The sequence below is a fragment of the Panthera leo genome, chromosome B3 (assembly GCF_018350215.1).
Source record: "Panthera leo isolate Ple1 chromosome B3, P.leo_Ple1_pat1.1, whole genome shotgun sequence".
In the NCBI taxonomy this organism is placed as follows: domain Eukaryota; kingdom Metazoa; phylum Chordata; class Mammalia; order Carnivora; family Felidae; genus Panthera; species Panthera leo.
The window spans coordinates 1400501-1422204 of NC_056684.1; the positions used below are offsets into that span (position 1 = coordinate 1400501).

The following is a 21704-nucleotide window of genomic DNA, read 5'->3' on the forward strand; positions in this document are numbered from 1 at the left end:
TCTGATGTGTCCTTTTGAATACCTTTGGGAAACGCAGAGTCAGCGGGGACACCACGTTAGTGATGTGTGCTTCTCGGTGCATCGTGTCAGGGGGCACGTGTCCGTCTGTCCCCTCATCGGGGAAACTAACTTGTGGTCTTTGGATCAGTGTGGTATCTTCCAGGTTCTTCCACTTAAAGGTTTATTATTTTTCATTTTGTAGTAAGTCATCTGTGGGGAGCTGACTTTGAGGCTGCTCTGTTCCGTACCAGACTTTCCCTATAGACAGTGTTCCCTATCAGACTTTCATCCACAAAGAATTTCAGCATGCTTTGGTCATTTGGGCGGAGTCATTTATTACTGTGGTGGTTGAGGTTCAAATATCGAATTGCACACACTCAGTGCTATAGGAGAGAGCGTGTTCTAGCTGTTGGCTTCTTCGGCATTTGATGTAATTTTTTTAAATCTTTTTTTAATGTTTATTTATTTTTGAGACGGAGACAGAGCGCAAGTATGGGGGGGGGGGGGGGTGCAGAGAGAGAGGGAGACACAGAATCTGAAGCAGGCTCCAGACTCTGATCTGGTAGCACAGAGCCCGATGCGGGGCTTGAACTCACGGACCGTAAGATCATGACCTGAGCCGAAGTCGGATGCTCAACCCACTGAGCCACCCAGGCTTGGCCCCAAGCATTTGAACGTGTCTTATGTTGAACTGGAACCGGTCTTCTGAGACGTCCACACAGTGCTTCACACCTGAACTCTTGTACCACCCAAGATAAGCCTGCTCCTGTTTTCTCTTTAGCAGCCCTTCAGAATGCATCCCTTTTTGAATTTTTTCTCTCGGTTCCTTCCATTTCTAACGGTCGTTTCTTGTTAAGAGATGGCTCTCTTGAGTTTGGGACCACCCTGTTGGTTTCATGATCACGCTCATTTACTAGTGTCCACACTTCACGTAGGAAACCCCATCCGCAAACAGTTCTAGGTATGTTTTTACCAGGACAGTGGATTGCCATTGCCTATAATCTGGCTCGATGCTTAAGAGCAGTAGGCCTGGGAGACAAATCTGGGTTCGAGTCCTGTCTCTGTCACTGATTAGCTCTGTGATCTTAAACAAGTTTCTAGCATCTCCAGACTTCAGTTCCACGATCTAGAAAGAGTTGGCAATAATTGCACCTACCTTTTTGAGGGTGGAATGAGGATTAGTGTGCGTGTAAAATTTGGGGACAGGGCCAGTGACACCATAATCACTCATTAAATGTTGATTGTTGTTCGTAGACAGAAAACACATTTCTGTTTTACAGCCCGAGATGGGTACAACTTATTTTTTAGCTGTTGTGTCCTGCTGTAGGCTCATTTAAACCTAAGGTGATAATCAGCAAGTTGAAAAGAGTTCTGAAGCACGGTTAGGTTCTCGGACAAGTACTTTAACTTGTGTGAAAGTTATTCCATCGGGTTCCGTCAGCTTTTATGAGGTGTGAATTATTTCTTAAACCGTTTGCATGTACGTATAAGTAGATTATAAACAAACATTTGTCTTTTGTAGCAAAGCAAACGTGCGGTAACTTACTTCAGCATTAAGTAATACTTTAAAAAGTAGCCAGTGAAACTGAGTATTTGGACGTTACTTCTCATGGTGTTTCTAACCATGTTGCTAATATAAATAGTAAGTTTACGCCGTGAAATGCTGAAGTATTAACTAAAATTCTCTGTAGAAATTTGAGGCCCATGTTTTATATCCAGGTATTCTAGGACATTTTGATTGAATGCAGTTTTATTTTCCAGACAAGCCTTCTAAAACGCTTGGTAAACCTGTAGCAGAAATGCTGCTATAGAGATGTGCATTGGTCGGTAAACGTGCTGCAGGCTTTTCATAGCAAATGTTAGAAATACGGCTCTTACTTCAGTCGAAACGGGACCCAGAATCTCATTCTCCCCACCCAGGAGGGTCCCAAGGGATATTCTTGGGGCACTGAAGTCATCCCCATTGACTGTCTGTTTGTAAAAGTCGTTCTTCTGTTGCTGGACGTTTATGCTAAATAAATTAAACTTTAGAGACACAAAAATACCTAGTTTTGCTTATTTGGGGGTATAAATGATCGTATAAAAAGTAATCCTTGCCCACCTAACCTGTGGCCAGGTGAAGAAAAATCTGTGTGGTAAAGTTGCGTATTGCTGTATTGCACGTTGGTGTCAAATACCAAGTGAAGTGTTTTTATTAATTTTCCCTCAACACCCTTTTTATGTAGCTATAAGAGTGAAAGCACTTCTTAAAATTTCAGACAATTAAAATGTACACAATTTTAACTGTCTCAACTCTGTTTCATGTTAAATGTGTTACAGGAATGAATCTGAAGTCTGCTGCAGTAAAACACTGAAGGCTTTAAAATGTTTTCTTGCATAAAACTCAAACTTTAAGTAGCTGCTTATGAGGATAGGGAAGGCAGGAAGCTAATGTCTGTCTCAAGATACAGGACAGCTGTTTGCCCATCAGCTTCAACTGTGTGAGTAGACTCAAGCCCATGACCCTGTGTGACCCTGTGTGACCCTGTGTGATGGGGGTAGTCGCTTAAAATGTTTAAATCTGAAGTGTTTGGAGAGACACCGAAGGCAGCATGATGAGACGTTTTTTAGGGTCTGTTTTTTTCTGGTGGGTAAGATACTAAGGGTGGGGTGGGTGGGAGATATTTATTTATAAAATATTTTTGGGAGTAACACTTAATAAGTAAGTATTATTAGTGACCATGCATCTTTTTTTCAGAATTAAGCATTGGAATCTGCATTACTTAATCGTATTATGGTGAAGCAAAAGGTCAGAATTCTTCAGATTGCTGTTTATTTTGCAATTGATTTCAGCTTTTTAGTATTAATGTTTTTAAGGGACAACCATAGAAATGTATTTTGGAAATACAGCGTTACATATCAATGTAGGAAATTGCTCTTGGGAATAATTTCATAACGTAAATTACAACTAGTAATTTTTGAATAGCTCTGTTTAACTAGAAAGAGCATGTATTTAAAAATAAAGGAACTCTTGGTCCCTAAATGCATTTGGAAGTCTTTTAGACTTGCCAACTTTGTGTTTTAAAAGTGCTCTGATAATAATGTAAGTACCTGTTGAAGAAAAAACTTCTTAATCAGTCGGAGGCCAGCAGGGATGGGGGCTGATTTTTTTTTTTTTCCTACTTTCCCCTAGTTTTGTTTGTGTTCTGTATCGGCCTTTTTCCTCTGCGGATTTAGGAGCAGGACTCTCAACGGGACGACCTCCCCGCTTAGGGGAATGCGTGGTGTGGACGGAAGAGGTGATTAAAATATCAGCCGTTGCTGGAAGCAGAGTGATGAGCGTGTAGACAAAAACGTGTCACGTCTTATTAACCGTTCAGGGAGGCTTCGGGGGAAGGGATGGCATTTGCAGTAAGGCGAATTTACTCTGCCTCTCACCTCACAGATGTTTTGGCTGAAGGAAAGTCACAATCGAGAGTCTCTGGAACCGGTGAGGTGGTTGCGAAGGCGTTACAGAGCCCGCAGAGCGTACCCCGGATGTGGGCACTCGGATGAACGTGGCTGGAGGGTCCGGGGCAGGGAGGAAGGGTGTGTGGTCCGTTCAGAAGCGCAGAACACGCCAGGTCACGGTGTGTCCTTCCCCCTGGCTTGGCCAGTGGATGCGCAGCCGTGGGGGACCCTCCGCGGGTCGTCTGATTCCTGATCTTCCAGAAGTCCTGAAAACTTAACAACCTCCCTGTTCTTAGTGCTGACGCGCGCTAAGGTTCAAGTCTGCAGGCCGAGCCCAGTGCTGCCTCGCGTCTCTTTCCTCCCATCTTCTGAGATGAGTGTCAGAAATAGAGAAAATTCAAGGTGAAGGGGAGGCCTTTAGAACATCCTCATGAAACTTGGATGTTGAAGACGAGGTTAGGCAGAAAGGACACACATGGGCAAGAGAAGCTCCTGGAGCTTTCTCTGTGTCCTGTCCTTGTGCCCCGGGGCAGGTGGAGGACAGGGCTGAGGGAGGAGCGCTGTGCAGGGGCCAGGGAGCACCCCCTCCCACCCCCCCACCCCCCCCCCCCCGCCTCTGCCTCACGCACCGTCTACCGTGCCTTGTCGCTGATCCCGCGCCCACTTCCGGAACAGAGTCCCACCAGAATGTACACGCAGGTTTCACTTCTTTGGTCGTTGCGTTTTGCAGTAAGCGCGAGCACAGAGCCCCGGGGTTGCGGAGGGCCGCGTAACACGAGTCCGTTAACGCGGTTCGGTACTCTGGCCGAGAGTCTGGCTGCATGGGGTCACATCCTAGCTGTGCCTTCTCGCAGCATGTTTTATTGAGCATGTGATTTGGTCCGTGCCTCAGCGCCTGTCCTCTGTAAACAGACGTTATGATTTGATACGCGATCTCGTGCGGCCAGGTGTCAGCGATACTTGCAGGATATTGTACTGTTAAACTTCGGCTGCTGCTGTAGCGAGGAGGGAGCACCAGGCGGTGTGTTCCAGATCCTCAGTAATAGATTTTAAGGCTTTAGGATTAAGAATTTGGAATCACAGGGCTCCTGGGGGGCTCAGTCGGTTAAGCGTCTGACTCGATTTCAGCTCAGATCATGATACGGTTCTTGACATCGGGCCCGCCTTGGGCTCTGCGCCGACAGCGTGCATGCGGCCTGCTTGCGATTCTGTCTCCCTCTCTCTGCCCCTCCCCTGCTCGAGCGCGCGCGCTCTCTCTCTCGCTCTCTCTCTCTCTCTCTCTCTCTCTCAAAATAAATGAAAAGAAACAAACATGGAATTTGGAAATCACAAAGTAAGGTATTTTCAGGTGGGTGTTGTGGGCAACATTTCTCTAGTAGTAGAATGGGAATCCCTAACTCTCCTGAGCTCCTGTGCTGGTCAGCTATAGACACTAGCCCCATTTCAGATTCTCGGTAGCCTGATGTGGCTAGCGTATTTTCTAGGTTTCTAGATTTGAATCAGGTAATGCATTTACATCAAACGTGACCTGCCTGATGACACACACCTCTTACTGTCTAAGAGCACAAAAGATTGGCTCTTGCAGCAAATGTGACTCCACAAAGGAAGAGGGAAGGAAACAAAAATATTTCTTGCAAAATCGCGGTGCAGGTGAGGTGTGTTTTCGCTGGGTTTTAGACCATTTACAAGTCCTCACAACTTCTCAAAAATAAAGGTGGGGACGAAAAGCACGTCAGACAGTGTTGCACGTCTTGAGTTCTGTCAGGAGTGACAGCTTCTGGGAGGAAAGTGAGCGTTCTGTACGTTCAGACGCTGGCGGAGTGCGCTCTGATCCAGAAGCCCCTTGGACAGCGGTGCCGTTCGGGGGGGTACGCTCATCTAAGGCTCCAGGGGACCGGGTATCAGTCGGTAGTTCTCGTGTACCGGAGTCCTCTCTGTGCGGGACGAGCCTACTACAGGCCAGAAGTTGTGTGGATTTCAGCCGGATGGTCACTCTTACTGTGTTTAGAGACAGTGCAGGAGCCAGGGCACCAAGAAGTAGAAACGTGACTTTCTGTTCCACGAGAAGTTACCAGCCACCACATTCTACTCGAGGAGCAGAACACATTTGGACAGACACCTGTCCTCACTAAAGAAAGAACACGAGAATGGAAACTCTTACGGAATTGCGAGAAGATTACGGCTTGGTATCTTTTTACGTGTGTGGTGTTGTACCTCTTCCCCACCCCGCCCCCGAGTTTAGATTGGGTCACCGGGTCGGGCGATCGCCCGGGTCCAGCAGGCTCGCCTGGAGGGGTCACCCGTGGTGCCGGCCGAACAGCGGGAGCTGAGGCCTGTGGGTACTACGGAGTGTATCGGAAGGGGTGTGGACAGGGAGGCAGTGACGGGCGGTATGATACTGAGCCCCCCTCACATCCGTGGGGGGGGGGGGACCCTCGTGTGGCATTTTCACAGAGTGCTCACGAAGACCTAAGTGTGAGGTTTTCTGATGTAATTTGTAATTTAGGGAAGAAGTTTGGAGAACTTCAGACGGAACGATGACCTGTGCGCACTCGGGGCATCTCCCGCCAGAGGCGGAGAGGCCGCCTGATGGGGCTGGCGGCCTGGTTGTGCTCTAGGGCGTCGGTGCTGGTGTCTCGGCCTTATCCCAGATTGGCTTGCCGTTGGGCATCGTACACTCTTAATCGGGAACTCAGACTGGATTTTCCATATCTGTTTTAGCCATTTAAACTCCTTACTTCAAATGAAGTCTTTCCCAGAAACCTGATCTGTAAGTCCTAAAAGGACCTGTTCTTGAAACGGAGAGGTTTCAGTCTTCCGCCTCCACTTTCTCCCCACCCTCGCCCTCTGCCTCCACCGTCGTTGATTAGAATTCAGCTTGGGGCGCCTGGGTGGCTCAGTCGGTTGAGCGTCCGACTTCAGCTCAGGTCACGATCTCGCGGTCCGTGAGTTTGAGCTCTGCGTCAGGCTCTGGGCTGATGGCTCAGAGCCTGGAGCCTGCTTCCGATTCTGTGTCTCCCTCTCTGTCTGCCCCTCCCCCGTTCATGCTCTGTCTCTCTCTCTCTCAAAAATAAATAAATGTTAAAAAAAAAAATTAAAAAAAGAAAAAGAATTCAGCTCTGAGAAGGATTGTCTGAATGGTTAGCGCGACGGGAAGATGCTTACCACGCACCCCCTTAGGTGCTTTCCGATTTTAGCTTTGACTGGCTGTTCACTGAAGCTGGCCACGATACTGCTGCTTATATTGAAAGGTGGTACCGGTAAATGACCCCAGAAACTAGCATTTTACTTTCAGATCTTGTCGGTCCTTTCGCATCGTGCTCTGCTCCTGAAACTATGGGAACAGCTCTTCCGTCATCCGAGTCCAGATGATCTGTACTTACGGGTAATTGAGTTTGTTTTTTTTCTGGGTACGTTACCTCTTTACCAGTCCTGCCCTTCTGTGCATTATTAGCTACTAGGAGGAATAGAGCCAAGTGATGCCTTCTCGTTTGCAAATAAGCCCTTATGGACATGTGTTCTGTTTGTCGACAGCATACCAGACCTCTCCTCGTTTTTCTGCCATTTCTCCTTCTAATGTTGTCACACAGCCGTACCGGTAAAGTCTCCTACAGTCCCTTTGAGAACAACAGGAGGTATGTAACGGGGTGGTTAGGGAGGTGTTCGCGAACCGCACCTGCTAAGCCTTCCTTCCCGTCCCTGTTGCCTGCGGACTGCCACTCGGGCTCCTCAGCCTGGCCGCGGAGGCGCTGCGGGTGAGGGTCCTGGTGGGAGTCTGCTCCCACCTTGCTGTATCCCAGGCGCACGGGGTTCGCCGCCCTGGTGAGACCACATACTGGCCTTTAACCTGCCCTCCCACCCCTCCCTCCCCCGGTCAATATGAAGTACACGCGCTTAGCAGGTTCTTTATTGGCAGTTATCTGGAATAAGCAGTGTGTCCTGTCGTGAACTTTTGAGAGGGGCATTTGGAAACCGTCCCCTCACACTTTTAGTCCCAAAGGTCTTATGGCCCCCGTCGGAAGTGACACGTATTCGGAGACGTGCTCGCGGGCAGGCGCGGTCTGTGGCCAGGGGGCCTCCCAGGTGTCCGGCCTCTGCTGCCGCGGCAGGGACAGAGTCGGGTTTAGGACTGCGGCTTCTGCACCTTCGGTGGGGTTCCGGCCGCCCCGTGGCGCTCCCTCTCCGTGTGAACTGCGGGTGTTTGACCTGAAAAAGCCACCGGGGCGGAGATTTCTGTGCCTTTATGGGTCAGGAAGTGTTTGGCAGTCGTCTCGCTTGATCCTCCCGAGCCCCGTAAATTAGAAGAGACACGTTATCGCTGAATTTTAATACGAGGAACCAGAGGCTGACCATTTATCTTAAGTCGAAGGTGGCAGAATCGGAACCAGCTTGAAGATCACGCCCGACGTGTGTTGTTCCCACTGTGCCCCCGTGTCCCTGCGGCTCTGCTGGGGCCCACGGTTGTGCCTCTTTCTGCGATAGCACTTGTTACCCTTCTCCCCAGGGTGTTACGCTCTCGCCGAAAAAGAAGTCAGCTTCCGGAATACCTTGCAGTCATCTTGGCCATCTATTTTTTTAATGCCCCTGTGAAAGTCGAGTCCCCAAACTGTATTTTTGGTGCCGCTTGTTAGCATTTTGTGTTTTTTGTGCCAAGAGGACCGATGTAGTTTTGGGGTTAGATGTGCTGTCTTTGCAGATAGGTGAAAGTCACACGTTAATATTCCTGTCCTTCTACGTCTGTTGATCCTTGAGAGCAGAGCTGTATCATAACTTCTGTCTTTTACAGTGCGTAGGGGATCGGTCAGCACCATAATCAGTGTATCAAACAAGGCACCCTTGCCGGGAGATAAAACTGACTCTGTTGAATACTTTTGCTATGTATTTCCTGATAATATTTCAGCTACAACATTTTGGAAATCATTCATTCGCTCCCCCAACATCTATTTCAGTACTTGTTGCTATGTGCCTGGCATTGGATCCAGAACTGGGATTGGCAAGTTGTGGCCCACTGGCCAGACAAACCCACTTTGGCCACCTCTTTTTGTAAATACAAGTTTTATTGGAACACAGCTCTGCCCGTCCATTTTTTCCCCCAGGATTAGACAATCTGACTTCAATAATAAAGATACATTTGGGGTACATTGGTGCTTAAGAAAACAACACATTCATTTTTGACATCGTTTACCATGAAAGAATTAAAAAAGCATTGGACCTTTTAGAAATAACTGGATTCTTGTTTCAGTTCTTCCACGTCATCCATCCATCCATCCATCCGTCCGTTCGTTCGTCAACCAACACAACTGCCTTCTGTTTGCTGGGCCCTGTGTCAGTCACTGTGGGATCATGACTCTGCCTTTGCAGAACAAGTGTAAAGGACAAGCCGTTAGACAAACCACCGAGGATAGCACAGAGTGCAAAGTACGGTGAAAAGTACGTACGGGGTGGCACAGCAGTACCCAGGAGAGGGGTCAAAATCCGATGGAAGAGACAGAGGGGTCACGGAAGGCTTCTTAGAATAGTAATCTTGATAGGGATCCACGAGGATAAGTAGAGACAAAATGTGCAAAAACTAGGGGGTGTGGAGTGAGTGGAAGGAAGGGTATTTTAGGCAGAATGAGCAGCCCCGGTGAAGGCATGGAAGGATGGAAAGTACCTACTGACATTGTTGCCGTTGTTTTTGTTTTTGTATCGCTTCTCATTTCTGAACTTGAGGAACATGCCACCTTTTTAACAGAAGAAAGTGTAACCAGTAAACTATTCAGAGGAAACACAGAGGCAGAGAGAGTAAGCCTCTCATCGGCAGCCCTGCCTCACCCCTCCCCAGAGGTCAGCGCTGTCCGGGTGCCCTGGAGCCCTCGTAGCCCTTTTCGGTGTATCCGCAGACAAGTCTGTTTGTAAACGCAGCTCATTTTCCTTCCTTTTGCGTGTGAACTTCTGCAGCGCTGGTCCTCACCCACCGAGGCTGCGGTGACGGCCCGCATCGCTACGGACGCGCGTTTGCACGCACGAGCGGCGAGTATCCGAGCGCGGGACTTTCTGCGTCGAAGGGTGCTATTTTCTCTTTTAATAGCCAGTCAAGTCTCCTGCCAAGCAAACTCGCGGGTGCCCGTTTCATGCTGTCCGTCCGAGGCTTTCGCGCTCGCACGCCCGTTCGTTTTGATGACGACTGTGGCTTCTTTCTCACGACCAGAGTGGCGGTGAGCAGCCGTGACCCTCCACCACGCGGCGCACAAAACCCGGGTTATTCACGCCTCGGCCCTTTAGAAAAAATCGTTTGCCAACCCCTGATCCACAGTGCTGGGAATATATTCCTGAAGAAACAAGATAATTGTCTCGTGTATTTAGTGGTTTTTCCTTTTTAGGTTACTTACTCTCCGTCCTTACAGACCGTGTTATTCACTCGCCGTTCTTGGTTAATTCCTGTCGAAGGTCGGTGTCGACGATCACAGGTCGCTGTCAGTTCTTTCCCTCTGAACGTGTGTAGGTTCGCGTCCTTAGTAGGCCTGTCCCCGAGAAGAGACACCGGGTGGGAGCGGTGTGCCCAGGCTGTGTCCCCGGCGCACCTGAACCGGGGTGTGGGTGGGAAGCTAGGACGAGGACGACTTCGCTGTGGTGCCAGTGTGTCAGAATAAGCCCACGAGGAAGAGTAAAGTGACGTGTCCTCAGTATCAAGGTTTCATAAAATTAGTAATTTTATTGCTTCGCCAAGAACAGTCGTAAGTGAAAGCGGCTTTATTTATTTTTGGGCGGAGAGCTCCTCAGTGAAGAACACGGTGACGTCTCGTACAGTGTGGCTCCTGCTGTCCTGCTGGGGCTCCAGCTGTCTGGCCCTCCGTCGCTTTTATACCCCCGGTCAGCCTGGTAGCAGAGGCGGACCACCGGCTCACGCGTGACCTCCTGGGCCTCTGAGAGGGTCTCCGACGTCCCCACGGGTCCAGAGGGAAGCTTTGGGAGCTACTGATAGAGAGCATGGCCTGTAGCCGGGTTGCTTCGGGCAGCTCAGCTCCGTCACCCAATAGCTGTGTGACCTCCACAGCAGTTGACTTCACCCGGACTCCGTGCCTCCGTGTTCTCATCTGTGAAACGAGGGCGGCGACAATACCCACTTCACGGAACCGTCGTGAGTTGACGTTCACCCGGTCCTCACAACAGGGTTCGGTGCATGAAGCACTATGGAAATAGCGTTAAATACGATCGAATAGTAAAACCAGTTATGCTCCCATAAAAAGTGCCGTACAGAGTTTCAGCGGAAAAGAAGTGATTTGAATTTGGAGGTTGACCATATGACACGGAAGAAATCAGGGGGAGATTCATTTACAAATGCTGGATGTTAAATTGGAGATTTGCTTTGGGAAGAGTGTCCTTAAAAGGGGCTGAGACAGAGGACGAAGCCGGGTCCGCATGATTGAATCATAAGCTTCTGGGTCAAAGAATTAAAAAAAAAAACCGGCCGTGCAGGTGGATCTTGCGTATCTAGATCTTAGTTTTGAGAAGAAAAGTGAATGAAAAGCCATGAATGTGGGACCCAGTGGGAAAATATGAATGCCCCCCATCCGCCTTTTGCAGCCAAGAGTGTTGAGCTGCCTTGTGCAAACAACTCTGTCTTGATTCTTTAAGGTGTGCGACACAGAGCTAGGCCGGTTTGAAAACATAAAATTGACTGCAGCAGAAGTTTAATTATAAAGTTACTTCGCTTGGTGTGTAGACGTAAGCGTGAAGCCCTCTCTGAGTGAACGGAATCGGGAGACACATCCACGAGCTTAGAGCGCGAGGCCAGCCATCTTTGTTTGGTGCACCAACTGCACAGCCCTGTGTCGTGCCCCCTGCTGGCGGACCTAGGTCTCTTCTCAAACAGCAAATTCGTTTTTTTTAAAAAGAGTCCATTCCAGCTTCTTGCCTTGGGGTGAACACCTGAGCGCTGCAGGTTGTGTGCTGGCAAGGTGGCAGGGCCGTGCCTTTCTTGCGGGCATCCGACAAATACTGAATGCCTGCCCTGTGCCGAGGGTATTTTCACAGCAGTGAACAGAATGGACGAAACCCCTGCCATGACTGAGATGTCATTGTAGTAGAGGGAATACAGACAAAATACGTGTAATTCGGCAGTAGATTGAGATTGAAATTAAGAGCGTTGAAGAAAAAACCGGAAAGGATGATAAAGGATGCCGGGACAGTTTTAAATAGGACGGTAATGGGCGTCCTCCCTGCAGGGGTGCCACCGGGACAGACCTGAGGGAGCTGAGGCAGCCTGGTCCTCAGGCTGTCCGGGGGGTGGGCGTTGCAAGCATGGAGTCCTGGAGAAGGGACAGACCTGGCCGGAGAGGAGATCGGATCACGGGGGACCGGATTGTGAAGAGCCGTTGTCATGGTGAGGAGTTAGGCTCTTACTCTTGGTGAGTGGAAAGCTGTTGGAGGATTTCGAGGCGGCAGGCAGCGTGATTTGCTTCAGACCTGACGTGGTCACGGCCACTCTGTTGGAGATAGACCGTCGGAGGACAAGAACCGAAGGGGCTTCTGTACGAGGAACTCTACCAGCCGTCAGTTTCCGCCTTACAGATTACCTCGAATCTCAAGGCTTGAAGCAACAGACGCATTTTTCCACACCATTTCTGTCGGGGTACGTGAGCAGCGGAGCCGAGTGGTCCTGGGTCCGTGTCTCGAGAGGTTGCGGTCTGCGTGTCTGCCAAGGCCACAGTCATCTGAAGACTTGAGCGGGGCCGAAGGATTGGCCTCCCAGTCCATTCACACAGCTCTTGGCCAGAAGCGTCACTTACTCAGCACCGGGCCCGTCCTCGTCGCATGGTGGCCGGCTTGCCCGGCGAGTGACCGAGGAGGAGGAGGGAGCATCTTTTACGAGCAGGTCGGAGGGGTGTAGCATCGCGTCCACGTCCAGGTCGGCGCTGACCATTGTGGGAGGGAGCCGCGGAGGGCCTGACTTCAGGAGGCCTGGGCATCGCGGGGGCCGCCTTGGGGGCTGCTGGCAAACAAGTAGAAGATGAGAGGTTTGTTTTTTTTTTAATGTTCTTCTTCATTTTTGAAGGAGCGAGAGAGACAGAGCATGAGTGGGGGAGGAACAGAGAGAGAGGGAGACACAGAATTTGAGGCAGGCTCCAGGCTCTAACCTGTCAGCACAGAGCTGGATGTGGGGCTCGAACCCACGAACCGTGACATCGTGACCTGAGCCGAAGTCAGACTTTTAACCGACGGGGCCGCCCAGGCGCCCCTAGAAAATCGGAGTTTTAGAGGATGCCACTCGGGGTCGCTTTTCACAAGTCACCTGTGCAGGAGTGTCTGACGAGGTGTGCAAGAGCTTCACGAACGCAACACACACTGGAAACTTGAAGGAGACCTAAGTTAATTGAGGCACGTGCTGTGCTTGTACGTCTGTAGGTTCAATATGATCCTCTTGGGTCATCTTTTTGTTTAATAGAAATTGGCAAACTGAATCTAAAATTTGTATGGAAACGCAAAGAAGCCACGAATAAGCAGCATAGTCTTGAGAGGAAATAAACTGACACCGGACACCCGAACCCGAGCTAACCCCAGATTCCTGAGGTCCGTAGTCCTTTCCAACAGGATAGGCAAATGGCCGAGTGGGCGACGAGTGAGGGTCCAGGAGAGGGACGTCTGCACCTGGTGTCCAGCGCGTGGACAGAGGTGAGGCCGTGGTGCAGTAACAGTCTCTTTAGCAAATGATTCTGGACTAATTGCATATCCACGTGCGGAAGAACGCGAACGTGAATCCCTACCTCCTTCCATGCAAACACCCCGACTCCGGGTGAATTCCAGATCCCCGTGTGAGCAGTGAGGTCACAATGTGGACAAGAGACGTAGAAGACGTTCCCACGACCGAAGTCACAATGTGGACAAGAGACACAGAAGACATCCCCATGACCGAGGTTCAGGCAAAGATTTATCGAATAACTAAACAGAAACGACAGGAAAAGTTTATCAGATTAGTTAACGATCAGCCCAGTAGCAAGGATGCACGAAAACCTTTACTAGACCCTTCACACGAGAGGACACCCGGATGGCCGGGAAGCACATGCACGTGAGCTCAGCTGCCGTAGTCTTCACGGCCGTGGAGATGACAAGAGGGCAGGGACACGTCACCGCACGCCCGTGGGAGCACTTCCACTAGAAAGGCAGATGTATGGATTCTTAGGAGGCTTAGAAACCCTGAGAGTTTATTCTCGAGGTTCTGCAGGCCCGGAGTCCGATATCCAGGGGTTGGCAGCGCCCTGTCGGGAAGCCCCGGGAGAGGCCGTTTTCCTCGTGTCCAGATTCTGGTGGCTGTGTGTGTTCCGTGGCTTAGGGCCACGTGGCTCCAGTCTCTGCCTGTCTTTCCCTGCCCTTCTCCTCCGCGTGCTTCTCTCTTGTGAGATGTGACTGCATTTTAGGTCCACCAAGGTAAGCCAGGATAAGGCCCTCGTGCCGTCAGGTAGTATTAACAGGTTCCAGGGATCAGGACAGAGACGTGTCTTCGGGGCCACCGTTGAGCCCGGTACAGCAGACAGTGCTACCTGGTGGTCAGATACGGAGTAACCGAATGCTCGTCTGTTGCCAGGAAAGCGGAAATCTGTACGGCCGCTCTGGGAAGCTGGTAGTAACCCGCTAAACATGAACGTGCGTGCAGGTTGCCCCGCGATCCAAGAGTGAGCGTTCCTGTGAAACCTTCTGGAAGCTGAAATAGGCTAAGAAGGAAGCGGTTACCGTTAATTTACATGGAAGACTTTCTGAACGTTCCCAGACCCAGGAAGTGAGGTCGCTTAGGCTGACTGCTGACACGTGCACAGAATAAACCAAGACGAAGCACAGATGTGTGCAGACGCAGATCAAAGCTGGGACGGCTCGATGCCCGGGTGCCGAGTGTGGTCCCGGGGGGAGGGGGTGGGTGCCGCTCCGGCCGCGGGATGCGCGCCGCCTCTGAAACAGCTTGCTGCAAAGTAAGCACTCGGCACTATTTCCACTTTTTGCCTTTTTCCGTAAAAGCCAAAAGTCGTCTTCGGATTTCTCAAAGCAGGTACTAATGTAGATCTTTGGTGAAATCCAGGGACAGAACACAGCCCTGCAGAAAGCAGGGGATACCTGTGTGCCCGTGACCCAGCCCTGCCACTCCTCCTATAGACACTCGGCAGAAATGCGTATGCTTGTTGATCGGAAGACACATCCAGTAATGTTCAAAACCGCAATATTCGTCCTACTCAAACTGGAAAGTTCCCAAATTCCCGTCAGCATTAGAATGAATAGCGAGCGGTTTGTTCGTACAAATGTTCTAGAGAGAGCGGTGAGAGTGAAGGGACTGCAGTCAGGCATGTTGGCCTGGTTGCATTTCAAAACCAGTTTGAGAGAAGCCAGACACCGTGCGTGTGCACTGTGCGAGTGCGTCCGTGAAAGCCGGAGGGCGGGGAGGCACGCCGGTGTCTTAGAAGTCCACACGGGGACTTGGGAGAAAGGGTGATAACGGGTGAGGGGTGTGAGGCAGGTCTGGGGGCTACTGCCGATGTTCTGTTTCTAAACGGGGTGCTGGTTACACAGTGTTCAGTCTGTGAAAATTTAGGCTTTACACTTGGGAAGTGTACATTTTTATAATAAAGAATGGGAACTGTTGGCTTTTTTCTGTAGGTTTCTTTATAGGACATCGCGATTGAACTAAGGGAATACTTTTCATTTTGATAGACATTGACTCTTCTCTTTAATTTGAGAGTTTTATTAGTAGGACAACATTCCGTACTGGATTCCAACATCCCTAAGAACTTTGAGTTGCCAGTGACAGAAACCCAGATCAAACCACAGCAAAACCAGAGTCCATCTCACGTAACTGGGGGGTCTGAGAGGTGGAGTGGTCCTCAGCAAGATGGGTCCAGGAGTTCTTGGCTCCCCCCTCCCCCTTCCCTGTTGTGCCTTTGTTTACCATTTTAATTGTCACGTGGCCACTCGCTGTGGCGAAGGTGGCCCCTGGTAGCGCCCCGGTTTACCCTGAACTGTCTCCCACGGCTGGTCATCCCGGAGCAAAGTCTGCCTCTTTCCCAGCAGCACCTGTAAAATCCTGGGACGACGGCCGGCCCTGCTGGGGTCGCGTGCCCCCCTCTGAGACCCGTCTGGCCCTGGGGAGGAGCCCTTAGGCCTACCCAGAGCAAATTCAGTGTTCCTCCCACGTGGAGGAAGGTTCTGTGGTCTGAGGAGTGAGGAAAGAAATGTGCTAGGCGGACCTGAACCGTCCGTGTCAAGAGTACGGTTATCTCCCCAGTTATCAGCTTCTAGGTGTTCCCGTACCGGGATTTATTTAGCCGTGGTGAGTAGAAGGCACCGTGCTGAATAGAGGCGGGTTTGCAGCAAGAACATTCCTGTCATTTCTCACGGCATCGCTGCACTTCTCCGCATAAACACACCTGAGCATGCAGGCGTGGATGAGGGCCTGCCTTTTCTAGTCCTTTCTCCTTCCTGGGTGGTGAGCGTGGGTTTCATTAAGAGATGAGGCTTCGGCAAGAGCACGTAGTACTTAAAATTTGCATGAGTGTGGATTAGAGAGTGCCACGGTTCGTGGAGTACCTCTGCTGGAGTCCCAGACCTGCCTCGCTCCCCCCACCCCTGCCCCCCTGCATCATCTGTAGCGTTGACCACACGAGAGTCATTTGTTCATCTAATCGAGCAGTTGACAGATGTGCTTGTCACCTGCTTCTGTTTGGCCCGCGAGCTGTGAATGGTTTTTGTAGTGTAAGTGGTTGGGGGAAAAGAATCAAAAGAGTAACACTTTGTGATGTGGAAATTCTATGAGATTCAAATTTTTGTGGACCTAAGGACAGTTTTTTTGAAACCCAGGCATGCTCGCGGGCTTACGTATTGTCCTGACGGCGGCACAGCTGAATGGTTGTGTGGGGACAGTGTGTCTGTGGAGCCTGTCTGGTCACGGACAGGGAGTTTGACAGCCCTTGACGCAGGGAACAGGGGACTGCTGTCCAGACAGCTCCAGAGTGTCCTCAGTCCAGTAGGAACCCCAGTCCAAAGCCCCTGTACCTGGTCAGAGCGAGTGGCATTCCTCCCAGGTATTTTGTATCAGGTCATGCTTTCTGATCTCCTTGCTTCATGAACCTTCCTGGGTTTTGTTTTTGTTTTGTTTTGTTTTGTTTTGTTTTTTTCGTCTCTGCAAAGGTTCTTGACCCCCCCCCCCCCACCCAGAGCACAGATAAATTGCCCATTTGATAGCTGGTAGGTCTGCGTGCTCACAACTCTGGCAAAGTACCGCATGCCTCAAGAAGTCCTCACCTCGAGCACCCATGCCAGGATACGTGTTCTTCTGTTGATCAATTATTACTAAAACAGAAAAACAAAAAATACGTAATCTAGCATAAATCTACTTTGCCCTTTTCTGGAATCTTTGTTTGATAAAATTGCAAAGACAGCCAATTCTGAGTGGTATTCCAGTGGTTCAGAAGGCAGAGGGTAGGGGGAAACCTTCTCTTAGCACTTGGTGCCTGTAGTACGGCTCAAAGTTTAGTGTGCATTCGTACGTAATCCCACATTCTCTGTCTTAATTTTCTTCTAAAGGTAATAGTAAAGATCCCCAGTTGAAAAGGTCAAAGTGCTTACCTAGGAATTAAAAACTCTCATGCTCGTAAGGCTCATCAGGTAACGGCAAGGGAAGGTGGTCTCGCATTGAGAGCGCAGGCTCTGGGGGGGGCTCCTGGCCGGTGGGTTTTAATTTGGGGGACACGAGTCCACTGTTGTCGGGTCTTGCTATTTTTTGAGAGAAATCAGAAGTCTGGAATTTTTATGTGACACCCCCAATTTTTTATTTTAAGTAGGCTCCCTCCGCCCAACGTGGGGCTTGAACTCACGACACTGAGATTAAGAGTCACATGCTCTACTGACTGAGCCAGCCAGGCGCCCCACATCCCCTAATTTTCTAATACATGTAACTGTAAGAAAATTAATATGTGCTAGCAAACCAGACATGGCCGTGGGTCAGATTTAACGCATTTACCAGTTCACAGCTTCTGTGAACAAACTCCTCATTATGAGTTACGTCTTCAACCTGTTTCTTTCAGGAGGAGGGTGAAAACAAGGAAATGAGGAAATGTACCTGTGTTGTATCACTGGCTTGGACCCCGACTGGTCATTGTTGCTGCATGACTCTTTCAGTATATAAATCAGGAGGACTCCGGTGTCAAACATTTTTCGTCTCTGTTTTCTCCCCCTTTCAATGGAAAATAACCATTTTTTGCCTGATGTGACTACTTCCAACAATCATGGAATGTCTTGATTGGAGAAAATATTTTGTGGGATTCGTATTCGGCGTGAAGGGGGTTTGAAGAAGAAACTGCAGCTTAGCGGGGAGGTGGTGTGTGGGCCGTAAGGCACAAGGGCCCCCAAAGGGTGGGCGCTGCCGCAGAGAGGGGCAGAGGAGGATTGGGGTGGGCGGAGGCGGACCCAGAAGAAGTAGGATTAGAGCCGGTTCCGGAGACCAGTAAAGGTTGATGGAGGCAGAGGGCAGAAGCAGGCGGCGCTCACCAGGAAAGCAGCAGTGTGGCCAGAGTGACGGGGCTGGGCTCCCGGGGTCAGAGCCTGGGTGGAACTTCGGTGCCCGGCGCTGCGGGCGCCGCCTGTCTTCCCGCGCACTCGCGCGTCCTTAACCGGCTCGCGCACTGTGCACACCTGCTGGGCAGTCAGACTCGGAGGAGTTCAGTGACACAAGGCCCTTGTTCCAGGGAGACCGGGCTGCCGGGGGGGCCAATCACACCACGCTCGCACGCCGGGTCTCGTGCCCCTCTCCGGACACTTCTACGGTCACTAAGTCAGAAGGAATGTGATGGGAACTGGGTGATGCCGGAGAATTGAAATAAATGGGCTGGGCAGAGGGGCAGCAAAACTGAAAGAAAAAACTGTTAAAGTAGCCCGACTGTGAAGTGATGAGAATCAGAATTTAGAATGGGAAAGAAAAGCGCACGGGTCATTGCAAAATCAAAATTATGTGAACCCGACTCCAACTCCGGGGCACGAAGCAGAGGAAAGGAAGTTTAATCGACACATTTGCAGTTAAGATGGAGACTGTGTTGCATCCGTTCACTGCACTTCTTTTGTCAGAATTGTAATAATTGGTCACGAATTTTCTTGCAGTCTTAAAACATTTGATCTTGAATTTTTTATGCCAGTCAAAATTTCCTAGGTAAAAAGAAACGGAAAACAAATTTTCTCAAGAGCTTGGTAGGTCAGACTAATTAAAGCTGCATAGCATCTTAAGGTTGAATAGTGACTAAAAATTTAAATTATCTCTGAATGAAAAGAATTCACGAACACTCAGAGAGTTAAGGTTTGGTAGGGACTTGATGGACTTTGAAAGTCATTCTCTTTGTTTTTAGGAGATAAAGACACTGACCCAGCTTCCTAGATACGTGGCCTCGGGCCAGTTGTTAAATCTCTTTGAGTAGCTGTTTAAAACGGCACCGGCGGCACCGGGTTCTGGGGAGGATTAAATGAGAGAAAGAAAACAGTGGGAACGGTTCTTGGCCCCCAGTGAGCTCTGAATAACTGTGCTACCATCGGAGGGGGAGAAAGCGGTTTGTTGAATTACACCAGGCTGATCAGCTTGTCGTTTGTCTGGCGACACTCTTTACCTCCTTGGGTTTGTAGCTTTGTAATCCGACGGTGCGGCGGCTAAGGGGTTGTTCTGCCTTCTCGTTCCCTCCCGCTTCTCCCTCCTACGCGCCAGAGAAGTGGGCCCGCAGGGTCCTCCCCTGCAAGAGGCTGCAGCCGCGGACAGGCAGGACTTCCAGTGTCCGTAGCTTCTCTCGTCTTTGCCACATCGGGGTAAACTAAGGTAACCTGTTATGGTGGTGGTTCATTTTGTGAATCTTCACGGAAGGGTACATTCTGTGGCCTACTCTATGTGCTGCTGAAGCGAGCCCACATTCTGTGGCTTAAAGGTGAATAAGTAAGGTTGAGTCTTTCTTTTTCTTCTTTATTTTCATGGTTTTTTATATTTATTTTTGAGAGACAGTGCACGAGTGGGGGAGGGGCAGAGGGAGAGAGAGAGGGAGACACAGAATCCGAAGCAGGCTCCAGGCTCTGAGCTGTCAGCACAGAGCCTGATGCAGGGGCTCGAACCCACAAACCGTGAGATCATGACCTGAGCTGGACTCAGACGCTTAACCCACGGAGCCACCCTGGCGCCCCTCCTTTTCTTCTTTTCAAATAGCCTGTGAAATCTTTTGTGCTTTTTATCTGCCAAGATAATAGGTTCTTTTTTTGTTTTTTAAATAAGAAAGCTCAGCTTCGGAAAATCATTGTTAACTGGGTGCTGTGTGGGCATTTTGGGGAAATTGCTGGTGTTCCATGTTTTTGGTATTTATTGTTCAGAGGCAATTGTGAATAAAAACTTGATGGTCATATTCTAATCTGTGACTGTTCACTTAAGTTTTTAATTTTTTATGTTTCTTTGTTTTTTAATTTTTGAGACAGAGAGAGACTGAGCATGAGCAGGGGAGGGGCAGAGAGAGAGGGAGACACAGAATCCGGAGCAGGCTCCAGGCTCTGAGCTGTAGCACAGAGCCCGACACGGGGCTCGAACTCATGGGCTGTGATCATGACCTGAGCTGAAGTCGGACGCTTAACCGACTGAGCCACCCAGGCGCCCCTATTCACTTAAGTTTTCAAAGAAATGGAATGAATATTTTCCCTTTTCTGCATGCTCGTGGTTGCCACCCAGATGCTGAAAGGTTGGTGTGTGCCCTTGGGGAAAGTCCTTCTAATCCCCACCTTATAAATAGCGTTTTAATGTCCTCAATAGGCAACACAGGGTAGTTGTGATCTAGAACAGTGTTTCTCAATGTCTTTTTACTTCCTCCCCCACAAAAGCCTTTTTATTTATTTATTTTTTAATTCATTCATTCATTCACTCATTTAAGAGAGACAGATTGGGAGCAGGAGGAAGGAGAGAGAGAATCCTAAACAAGCTCTGTGCTGTCAGTGCAGAGCCCAATGGCGGAACTTGATCTCACAAAACCGTGAGATTATGACCTGAGCCAAAATCAAGAGTCAGACATTTAACCGACTGAGCCCAGGCAACCCCACAAAAGCCTTTTTTAAATAGTTTTTTCCTAATTGACCTCCTATCTCCATAAAATTTTAATTCCGTAGGTACACTGTATCTCTGTTTATGTGCACATGTATATCTGTGTTTCCTACATAGAGAGTAAGGTTTTTTTGTCTCCTTCTTTCCCCCAAAGAATCAATGTTTGTCCCCTTGAGGTGATACTGCCTACAGCAGGAATGCATGGTTGACAGCAGTGAATTCTTGAAAGTTTTGGTACTAGGACTTTTATATTCTCTAAAAGTACTGAGTACCCTGAAGAACTTCTGTTTATGTGTGTTCTCTCTGGCGGTATTTATCATGTTACAAATCAAAGCTGAGAAAAGTTGCAAAGTAATTAATTTTAAAAAATATTTTGTTAAAAACATCCATCCATTCCCTCCCCCGCCATCACCACCAGAAAGGTTTAGTGAGAAGAGTGGCCTCGCTAGACATTTTCGCAAATTCTCTCTAAGGTCAGGCTTAATAGCGAACAGCAAGATTCTCCTAGCTGCCTCTGTTACAGTGTTAGAAAGAAAAACTGGGATCCTACAGGTAAGTCGTTGGAGAAGGAAGGAGTGTTTTAATAACCTTTTCAGATAATAGAGGTTGCTTTCTTTTTTGATATTATACCCAAACTCGATAAGCTGTAGTTTCTTAAAGGGTTAATTGCGTTGTAAAATCTCCCAACTGTATATAAACTCTTCCTGTGCCGTTATTTGAGCGTTCCTTGGTCTCTCCCTTGGAACGGGCGATGGGTGTTCGCCCTTGAAGTGACAGGCGCAGACGCACGTTGTCCATCTTGGGGAACATGTCTGCCGTGAACTCGGGTCGGAATAAGCAGATTTTGTCGGCCGGGCCTTGAAGTAAAACCCTCCCCCAGGAGCAGGGACTGGGCGGCCTTGGTGCTTCTGCGGTCGCTTTCCACGTGCTTCCCCGCTAGGCCCCCGAAGTCCCAATGAGACACGTGTTCAGCCTCTAGGCGTGCCCGTCGATCGTGGGGCTGTGAGAGCCGTTGTGGGAGCGTGTGTCCCCAGTGGCCAGAGGAGAGGGCGCGTAGCTCCCTAGCGTTGGCGTGGCAATGGTTTTGACCTCCCTGGGGCTCCGTGGAAGCACGCTTTGAGAACCACTGACTCGGAGCGGGGACTTCGGGCCGGACACGGGTATTGAGCCCGAGCTCCATCGCTTACGGGCCACGTACGTGATCCTG

The 21704-nt window shown here is 49.7% G+C and overlaps 1 protein-coding gene across 8 annotated transcripts in view; it reads left to right on the forward strand.

The window, feature by feature from the left end:
- ZFAND6 (zinc finger AN1-type containing 6) overlaps positions 1 to 21704 on the forward strand; it is a 74020-nt gene that overhangs the window by 37595 nt on the left and 14721 nt on the right. Inside the window, exons 4-5 of one of the 8 annotated variants that reach the window (XM_042940806.1) lie at positions 2320 to 2480; positions 2738 to 2788. The exons of 3 other annotated variants lie outside the window; for them this stretch is intronic. The gene's annotated coding sequence lies outside the window, so the exon portion shown is untranslated. Of the gene's footprint in view, positions 1 to 2319; positions 2481 to 2737; positions 2789 to 6735; positions 6815 to 6963; positions 7065 to 8682; positions 8860 to 13635; positions 13837 to 21704 lie in introns of those variants that run through there. 4 more of the 8 variants (XM_042940807.1, XM_042940808.1, XM_042940814.1 and 1 more) reach the window with 4 other exon arrangements.